The following is a 9,665-nucleotide window of genomic DNA, read 5'->3' as shown; positions in this document are numbered from 1 at the left end:
ATAGTATCGTTTATTAGCTCGTTCTAAATTGCGTCATTAAGCGAGGTTTTATTTTGTCACTGACGCAGAAGTGTGCGCGTGCAAGATTTATAGGCCTATTATCTGTATTTTGCTGGTTGCCAGTGTTGCAGCGTGTATCCACTCCTCGGTGATTTATGTATTTGTTTGTTTTGTTTGGTGAGTCTGATACGCATGCGTCTTCTGGTGACCTAGGTTCGCCGTTTCTCGATTAAACTTCAGTTGTTAGTATAGCGTTGTCATGTTTTCTTCTTCTCCTGGTGTCTCTTTCATTCGCTGGTGAAGTTATGTCTGACGTTATTTCCTCTTTGGAGTTATCACTGGCACTGAAGATGTTCCTTAGAGCAGGTTTGATTAACCAATGCGTTATCGGAGGTAGTAATCTAAGCACGTTCTTTTGAGCAATCTACAGAATGAGTATCGAAAATATTAGCGACCTAAACTAAAGTTCACGCCACGGCCAACCCGTTTTTCCAATTACCAATAAAACTGCCACCATTCGGTGTGTGTTTACGAAATAATCTTTTTAACTATGTACTTAAAAGCGGCTGCGACCTCACATCTCTCTCTGTATTCTTGTTCCAGCCTGATGAGATGTTGCCGGTATTGGTTACGGTTGTGTGTTCATTCTGTCTACGTATTTAGAAAAAGTGTTGTTCAAAAAAACAATGTACTTGCAAAAAGCTCTTGTGCCGTCTTCCTTGTATTTTATTTGCGCACGCGTTTGAAAGATATTCATCTGCAACCCGCCATCATGCTTCAACGGTTGCTGCCTGTCTACTGTCTTTGTATTGAAAGGAATGTCTCTGTTTAATTTCTGGTGGTTGATTGCGTTGTAGGCTCTTCCCAAAATACCATGATCAGCTACAGACTAGCGTAGAAGCATTGCTTTCTGTTATGTGTTACTGATTTACAAGTAGCAATCTGGAACGGGCTCGGAGAAGGGCAAGTGTTTGCTGCCGCCCGCGTTGTCAGGAGCGATGTTTCGACGGGAGTTTAGGTCTTCTGCTCCGCTTGCACCGGTGACTTGCTTCTCCTCAGGGTGAGCTTGAGACCACTGCCTCCCGGAACAACCATCCACGTCTCCTGGTCATCGAACGAAGCGGCGGAGTCTGTCGGAGTGCCAACGTTTCCACAGCTAGAATCCAGGTCTGCATTGGCTGTCTTCTTGGCTCCTGCCGCTGTCGTCCTGGCTCCTGTCGCAGTCGTCCTCGCTGCGGTCGGTCTCATCGTTGCTCGCATGCTCCTTTGCCCACCACAGCTCGTCGACAATCCTCTCCAGCAGCAGGCGACGGTGGATTCCCAGATCCCTGTGGTCCTCGTCGATCTCCCGGATCTTCGCGATACCTGCAGAGAGAATAGCACGAATGTCATAAATCATGGTGGAGCGCGCACGGTACAATCAGCGGCTTCGTGCTGAGTGGTTTGAGGCAGTACCTTCCGGAAGGCTGACGGGGCAACATCTTGGTGACAAGCCCCGGGGACCAAGGTCCAACTGAGGCGAGATATTTGTCAGAGGCTTCGGAGTCAAGACTGCACGACAGCGCAAGGAGCGAGCGAAGCGAGACCGACGGAGCGAAGCGCTGCGCCTTCGGCGGCACCCGTGGTTGCCGACTTCGTCTGCCGGGAGCAAGTGATGGGCCTGTTCGGAACTCTGGATGTTGGCCACTCATCTGCGCCAGTGGACGCAACCTGCTGCTGCTGCTCAGCAAGTGCCGTGATTGACAGCCCGACAACAGAGTGAGTTTCCCCAGTCTCACTTTACTTGCCTCGGGAGGGCTTGAGCCGCAGGGTTAAAATTGACCAAGGCTTAAAGGCTGCAGTCAGCTGGCGGATTGGATGTGGGTATTGGGATGGCCATGAACGAGCCCAAATGTCAGAGGGTGAGCGAGCCAGAGCAAAAGAGACAAGTGACGCTTATATTCTAGACCTGAAACGCCAGTTAGCGATAGCCGAAGAGAACCTACGGCCGGAGAGGAAGAGAATTGAGAAGGAGCAACGCTCACGGAGAGCGGCATGTGTACTGCCGGAGCCCAATAGGTGTACCGGAATCCTAGAAGTCGCTGATGAGGAATTGCTTCAGCCAGTCATGCCACATTCTAAGGGTCCCTCTAGGAACGAGCGCTTAGAGCCTTTCGTGGAAGCTTGCGGCCCATATGCGCACACGGTCGGAGGCTTCACCGAGGCAGATGAGCGACCACAGAAAACAGGAAGAATGCGGCGATTGTGCACGCTGCAACACGGAATGGTCAAATTTATGCGACCAGGCGGCGTGTTCGATCCTGGTGGATAGCGACAAACGCCGATGTCCACAGCCTTAGCCCACTCTACCACTGCCAGGTCGCGATACGCGAAAAATGCTCTGTTGCTCGAGCACACTGTGAGGCAGTGGGTGAGAGCGGGGGAACATGAACGGTTCACAGCTATAGACTCTGTAAATGATTGGACAGAGCCATTCTGGGGTGCGTGTGCTGATTTTGTCTTATTTGAACTGTTTAATTTTTGTTTTCCCTTGCGCTGACCTATAATATGTGTGTGACTAAGAGCGCCGCGTTATAATGTCTGCTTACCCTCGTCGGGATCATGTTACGATGTATGTGCAACTTCATGAAAACTGTGCAGTCATGTTTTCTCCATTCCGTAATTATTGCAGTGTCATTGTATGTACCTCTGATTTTCTAATGATTTTTCCAGAGGGCTCCATTTGTTTGTAAACGTGTTATCTGAGAATTGTGTTCGCATCTGCATGCAGACAGCGTCCTAAGCATATTTCCTTTGCAATTCTTAGTGGGACGCGGAAGCGCTAACCAAGTACGATCATAGGCGAACCGGCCATTCCAACGACGATCCGGAGGAGAAACTTAACTGGTGCCGTGACCAGGACGAGTGTTTCAAGTTAAGTCCTTCTAAGAACTGTCCTCCTTGCGATGCACCGAAAAGAACAAACACTACTTTATTCGCGGTCAAAATGAAAATTTATTTTGGCTCCTTTTTTTAACGGACACTGAACGAAGTATTTGATTTGAATTCCCCAGAGCTTTGGTTTCTATTGTCGATTTGTTCTCTTTCCCTGGCATGCTTTTAGCTGTATTAGTGGTGTTTAGTTTCGTATCTGCGTTAAGTCATTTTTCTGTGAAGTTAACGCAGCGGAGCCGCTAGCTGGCTACTTTGTATATAGCCTCTGCACTCAGCAATTTGCTGTACCCAAAAGCGTGTGGTAAAGAGTGTGTTGGAAAAAAAATGGCTGAGGCTTAACCTGGTTAACCTTGGTCAGATGCGAAGCATATTGATGGCTAGGCTTGGTAATACATGGCTTTCCTTCGTTGAATACTTGGTCATTTTAATAACCACTAGAAGCCTTCGTCGTGGAGGAAGACAACGGCATGGCTACAGCGGAACGCCGATTAACCTTGAGACGCGCGTTGGGTGGGCGCCTGGATTGCCACGGAAGCCGCGTCCGCCTGCCCGGTGGAGCGAGCGTTTCACCTACACAGAGTGTGAACGCGCGTTCGAAATGCGCGGGAATGCCGCTCGAGGACATTGTGGTGTCTGTGCGATGGCATCGTTCTCCCTCTCCCAGCGCGTGACGGCGATCTGTCGTGACGTCATGTGTCACGTGGTATGTCACGTGGTGTGACGTCCCTGTACCACGTGGTCTGTACGGGGTGCAACCACAGCGACGGCGCGAGGTGGACCCTCATCTTCCTCTGTCGTGACGTCATGTGTCACGTGGTATGTCACGTGGTGTGACGTCACTGTACCACGTGGTGTGCACGGCGCGTAACCACGGCGAAGGGCTGTAGTGTACCTATAGTAATATGCTTCGCATAAAATAATCACATTTGGAAAGTCGTGGGAATTTCCGACTCTTACTCTAAATGTGGCGCTTGCCGGACATACGTACGTTGGGCGCGCTTACAGTGTGCTGCACGTAACGAAACCAACAATGAAAATTTGAAGGGAAACTCCAGCTTGTTGAAACCAAAACACAGTGTTTCCCGCCAAGTAAAGCTCTTGGGAGTGTTTTTTTCGCTTAATAACTACTTAACTACGATTAATTAGAGAAAAAAATCGTATTTACATTAGGACCAAACACGTTTCGTGAAGATGCATAGGGGGGCTAAAAAATAATTATTGATGCCAACGTGCCTCCTTCGCGGTCGTTTTTTGTGGCATTTAGAAGAAGCCTGTGAAGTATGAAAAAAATTTGCTGTGGCTTAGCTTTGTTAAGCCCGGTAATTGCGAAAGCAATATCCGTACCTACGCCATGGTTCAGCTGGTAGTGTAGCTGGTGGTGGTGCTTGTGGTTAGACTTGTGGTGATTCATCGGTTATACAATCCAATGTAATGTAATCTAATGTAATCAAATCTCATGTAATATAATCTAATATAATGTAATCTAATCTAAGTTAGTCTAAGCTAAACTAATGTAATGTAACCTAATCTAATCTAATGCAATCCAATCAAATCAAATCCAATTTATTCCAATCTAATCTATTGTAATCTAATCCAATCTAACCTAAGGCCGCCGGTGGAGCACCGCCACTAATCGCAGACGGCGCGGGATGGTCACCCAGCTCTTCGGCGTGACGTCACACAGAGGTCATGCGAAAGGTCATTTCATGTGCACCGCCGTCGCACGCAAAGGCTTGAAAGTGCAAGTCGGAAAGCTTTCGGTTTAAAATTCCACATGACTGCACTTAAGCGTTACAACATTGCAGCCTCCAAACTGCGTTTTGAAATCTCTAAACGCGCGCGCTGACCGTATCCAAGTGAGCTGCCGCTATACTATTCGACGGTTTGTAAAATAGTACCGGTAAGGAAAACGGAAAATGGTTAGAACTATTGCTCAATAAGAACTGTCCCCTAAATTTCCTCTCTGTGGCCTCCCTCTCGCTTATCAGAGACCACAACGCGCGCTCTCAATAGCTGGGAGATGTGACTACGCACTTTGCAGCCAATGCTGACAGCTGTGTCGGGAAGTTCATTCGAGGCTGTGATCGGGCACGCCTTCTTTATTTAAAGCGCGCTTGGCAACGCTACAGTACGTCCAAGCAGTAACGCAGTTTTTTTTTTCGTATTTCGAGGGCTTGGTACAAATACTCGGGAAAAAAGGATGGTGCCGGATGTTTTTAACCCGTTGTTCTGTTGATTGAAAGGTGCTTTAGTCTAAAGTGGGCATTAAAATTTTTACGTAATAACCCTTCAAACGCCGCACTTGCCAAGGTGTGGAAGAGCTAGCAGCGGCCTGCCATGGTTAGTAGGCAGAAAAAATGCGAGAGAAATCTCTCTATTCATTTTTAGGTATGGGTGGTCGTGCGTGGAAACTCGCAATGATGTTTTTTTTATAATATCGCACTGGAAGAATTCGTATTAATAATGCGTCCTACATGTTTTTAGAGCAAATTAAAATATCCATCCTTTTTCCTTCCAATTTTTTTCAGTAATTGGGCTTACAGAGGAAGCCGTGAAAAGGCTTACTATATGGCCTCAATTGGGTGTCTTCTTTTGATTTCACCGCTCTTCCATTGGTTGTTAAAATATGTTCGTAATAAAATGTTCACGGCAGCAATGAAATAAAAATAGAAAAAGGAAAAGTTACTTTGATAAGAATTCATACATAATTTCCAGCCTTCCCTTTTCCCATTACAAATTTTTCCCTTTCCCCGTTCCAATTTCTTCTCTTTCCTTCTGGCCGTTTATTGGTCTGTCCCCTCAGATGCATCGTTCCCCTCTCCACACGTCCGCATAGCGCGACCGGAAATAGGCACGCGCCCACTCTGTTCCCGACAGTGCTACTGGCCGGACGTTCCCGCTTCCTGGAGTTTGTGAAACTCTGTGAGTACTCTGTTCTTTTCTGCCATGGATAAGAACATACGCTCTATTCTCTACGCAGCTGTACAGAAGATCCGGGACATTGACGAGGACCCTCGTGACCTGGGAATTCACCGACGCCTGCTGCTGGAGAGGCATTTACAGAAGTGGTTGTGGCTGATGGACTCTTCCAGCGACAGCAGCGAGGACGACACCGACTGGGAGGGTGACGTCGAAGCACCCGCTGGGCCTGCTGCCACCTGCTCCAGCCATGAGCACCAGCGTGATCCTGCTGACGGTAAGGCCTTGGAAGATTCACTCTCACTGTCTTTTAGACCCGGCATGAAAGGCGAAAGGTTAAACTCAAGTAACTCGTTCTGCTCCGCAGACGAGCCCGGCCCTTCAAAGCGGTGCAGTATGGAGACGCCCTCGAACCCTGCGCCTGCTGCTGAGAGCCAGGATTGTTTGATGGCCATCCCGGGACCCAGCGGACTCCAACTTCCTGCCGAGGACACCGCGCCGGCCCTTCAAGACGAGGAGGAAGACGATGCCTACCCCGTCACCGGTGCACCATTCCCGGCCTGGCTGGACGGCGAGACCGTGCCGTCCGAGGAACCTGTTCAAGACCCGGACCTATCCTTCCTGGACATCTAATACAGGGTAAGCATCCTTCATTCTTTTGCCCTTTAAGGTACTGACTACACGAGCACATGCACGGAACTGATTTTACAAGTTAATTGACAGTGTTCATAGTCATCCAAAGACACACGTACATAGGTATATAGCAAGCATTATGTGACGTCACAGATATAGCTTCCAGAAGCGGTCGCCAGGTCCGGCAGCAAGAATTTCCTTAGAAAAGTGGATTCAGTGCCTTTTCTTATTCAAATAAGCAGGTCGGATTCTTCAGTTCTAGCCAGTAAAATCCGTTTTCTTTTCAAAATGCAGCTCTAAAGGTTTAGCTCGGTGACCCTTTAAAGGTGCACTGAAGAGGATTCTGAACATGTCTTTTCGCCGCGGGAACTCGATCCACACGTTCCTAGCATTCTTAGAAACAGTGACTTATTGCCCTGTGTGGCCGATTTCCCTAATTAAAACGAATTAACGTCCGGCTCCCGCCTTTTTTTTTAATTCTGCCTCGTACGGTGGGCGGAGTCGACCAACGCGTGGAGCGCCTTTCACTCAGCCCCGTGGAGGCTTTGCTTTCGCTTTATTTCGTTTTTTAGGTTTCCATGAATAGTTTCATTCGCAGATAATATAGCCGCAAAATAAGTCCGAAGAAATAAACATACGCGCGGACTATTTGCTACTACGGACTACTACGTATTACTCCGCCGATGGCAGAGCGGCAAGCCGCCACGAGACTGGGTGAAAGGCGCTCCACGCGTTGGTCGACTCCGCCCATCGTACGAGGCAGAATTCAAAAACAAAAGCGGGAGCCGGACGTTAATTCGATTTAATTGGGGAAATCGGCCACACAGGGCAGTAAATCGCAGTTTCTAAGAAAGGTCGGAACGTGTACATCGAGTTCACGCGGCAAAAAGACAAGTTCAGATTCCTCTTCAGTGCACCTTTAAGAGATGTCTTAGCCATGTGACAAGATACAAAGAAGGTGTAACACGTATCTCCACATCTTCTGTTTCTTGTGATGGAAGCAGTTGGAATTGGTCATTTTATTATATATTTTTCTCACTCTTTGAAGCCGCCTTGGTCTCTAGGTTGTCCTGTTGGACTCTTTTTTACTCTCTTGCGAATCAACCGTTGCATTTTGTCCTTATTACTCGAGGTTCAGAAAACAAACTGAAACCGTTATATGTCCGTATCGTCATATTATCAGAAACGGGGCCTGATTACATCGCACCAAAAATGCAGGCATCCTGGTTCGGTCCACATTAGGAAGCAGCTCTTCTGTAGTGCGTGTTGGTTCATAGAACAAGACAGCAGAGCGGGCTAATCAGTGAAGTCTTTCTGCTTTAAGAAACAGTTGTTGTACTGCACCTTGATTTTTGAATATCTCTTGTGCTCGACTTATATGAACTTTGATTCTTTAGCATTTGTCCGAGGAAGCATGTTTAATACGTTGATTTGGAAAAGAAAAACACAATATTTTCCCCGGCCATAACACTGGATATCGATGCGCGCGCTGAGATAATATAGCATGTGCGATTTACACCTTGTTACGCCACTGTTGTGTCTTGCATCACATTATTAGCACAATCATGCCCCGATTGAAGAAGTTCAGTTACGTGAAGCTCCGAATGATGAGCTGGCCACCGGTCACAGATATGGCGTAGCGATTAGTTCAGGTGCAGCAACAACTGAGGATGCCGCCGCTTTCTGCCAGCAGTGGTATCGCGCCCTGTGGAATTTCATATGAAGGTCACACTGGAATTGAATTTTCTTACGAATTCTTCCTTCAGAGTTCTGTTTTAGTTCATGTGCGAACAGTGTTGTGCGTATGCAAGGTGATGAAAGAGATAAGAAATAAAAGGGCATGAGAACAGTATCATCAGTTAGAACCAGGACTTGAAATCCCGCAAGCAGTAGCTGAAGATTGTACGGCAATTACAGAATTAAAAATGAAGACGCCCGGTAGTCTCAATAAACAATTGGCATTTCCTGCTGACCCAGATGAAATTTAAATTTTCTTGGTCGCGAAAACAAGCTAGACTACATTCTTAGTGGCAGGTCCTTACTCAAGAAGCACACAATGGCCCCCACAGCTGAACATAACCATTCAATAGTTGTGTGGGTTGCTAGCATTGAGAAGCGTCTGCGTGCGTCTTCTAACTCGCATCAAAAACAACACATTTACTCGATTTTTACGCGCACGTTTTTTGCAAGAAAATCTACTAAAATTTATCAGCTGCAGAAAACCAAATGGCCTACCGATAGAGCTGTGTTCTTGCTTCTACTATGATTAGATTCTTTCTTACCTGTAGGCATAACTATTTGCTTGCGGTTGCTATATGTGACTCCTGATTCCTAATAATTACTCAATTTTTGCATTCCTTACCAATTTATTCAGTATTTTGCGTGCTTCTTGATTCGCGCCGATTTTGGGGAACACCGTCATGTTTCAGGAAGTTGTTGGCTACAGTTTTTAGTTCGTCTATGGTCATATTCGCTGGGGTCACATGCTCGAATATGAGATTCATTGTGATTCTCCTTTTGTGTGATTGAAACGATAGAATCAAAGCTGAGCCCTAGACCTTGTTCTCTCATTCAGTTTATAAAATTGATGTTGAACTGGGTTTTTTAGTTTTTGACGCTTGGCAACTTCTATTATACAGGGAAGGGCGTGACCATTCGCATATTGCGGCATGATTGATGACGTAGTCTGTCACGCGACTTTTCTAATACCGCATGCTTTGGGTTCTATTTTAGTGTCAATGTCACGTTTCAAAATAAGGTGAAACTATCGTAATGACTAAGGTCATTGGCATAGCCAAAATAGGCTGAACAGTTTATGGGAATCGGACGTCCTAAACGACTCGGGCTGAGGGACGACGTAGTGAAGGGCTCCTGAAATTCCCACCACCTGGGGTTCTTTAACGTGCACTGACATAGCACAGCACACGAGCCCTAGAATTTCTCTCCATCGAAATTCGGCCGCCGCTGCCGTGATCGATCCCACGTCTTCCGGGTCAGCAGCCGAGCGCCACAAGCGCTCAGACACCGCGGTGACTCATGGGTCATGTATGCTGGTGTGGCCTTCCCGTAAAAAGTTCTTTATCTGCTCATCAAAGCTCACCCCTTGTAACGCAGCTTCACAGAACAATTGCTTTTCTCTTCTGTAAAGGCAGAAGCCTATGGCGCCAGATTAGCTCTTA

Source organism: Amblyomma mixtum, chromosome 2, assembly GCF_055824585.1.
Source record: "Amblyomma mixtum isolate Tamu chromosome 2, ASM5582458v1, whole genome shotgun sequence".
Taxonomy (NCBI): Eukaryota; Metazoa; Arthropoda; class Arachnida; order Ixodida; family Ixodidae; genus Amblyomma; species Amblyomma mixtum.
The sequence above is the reverse complement of the archived record's forward strand: the minus strand, read 5'-3'. Positions refer to the sequence as shown.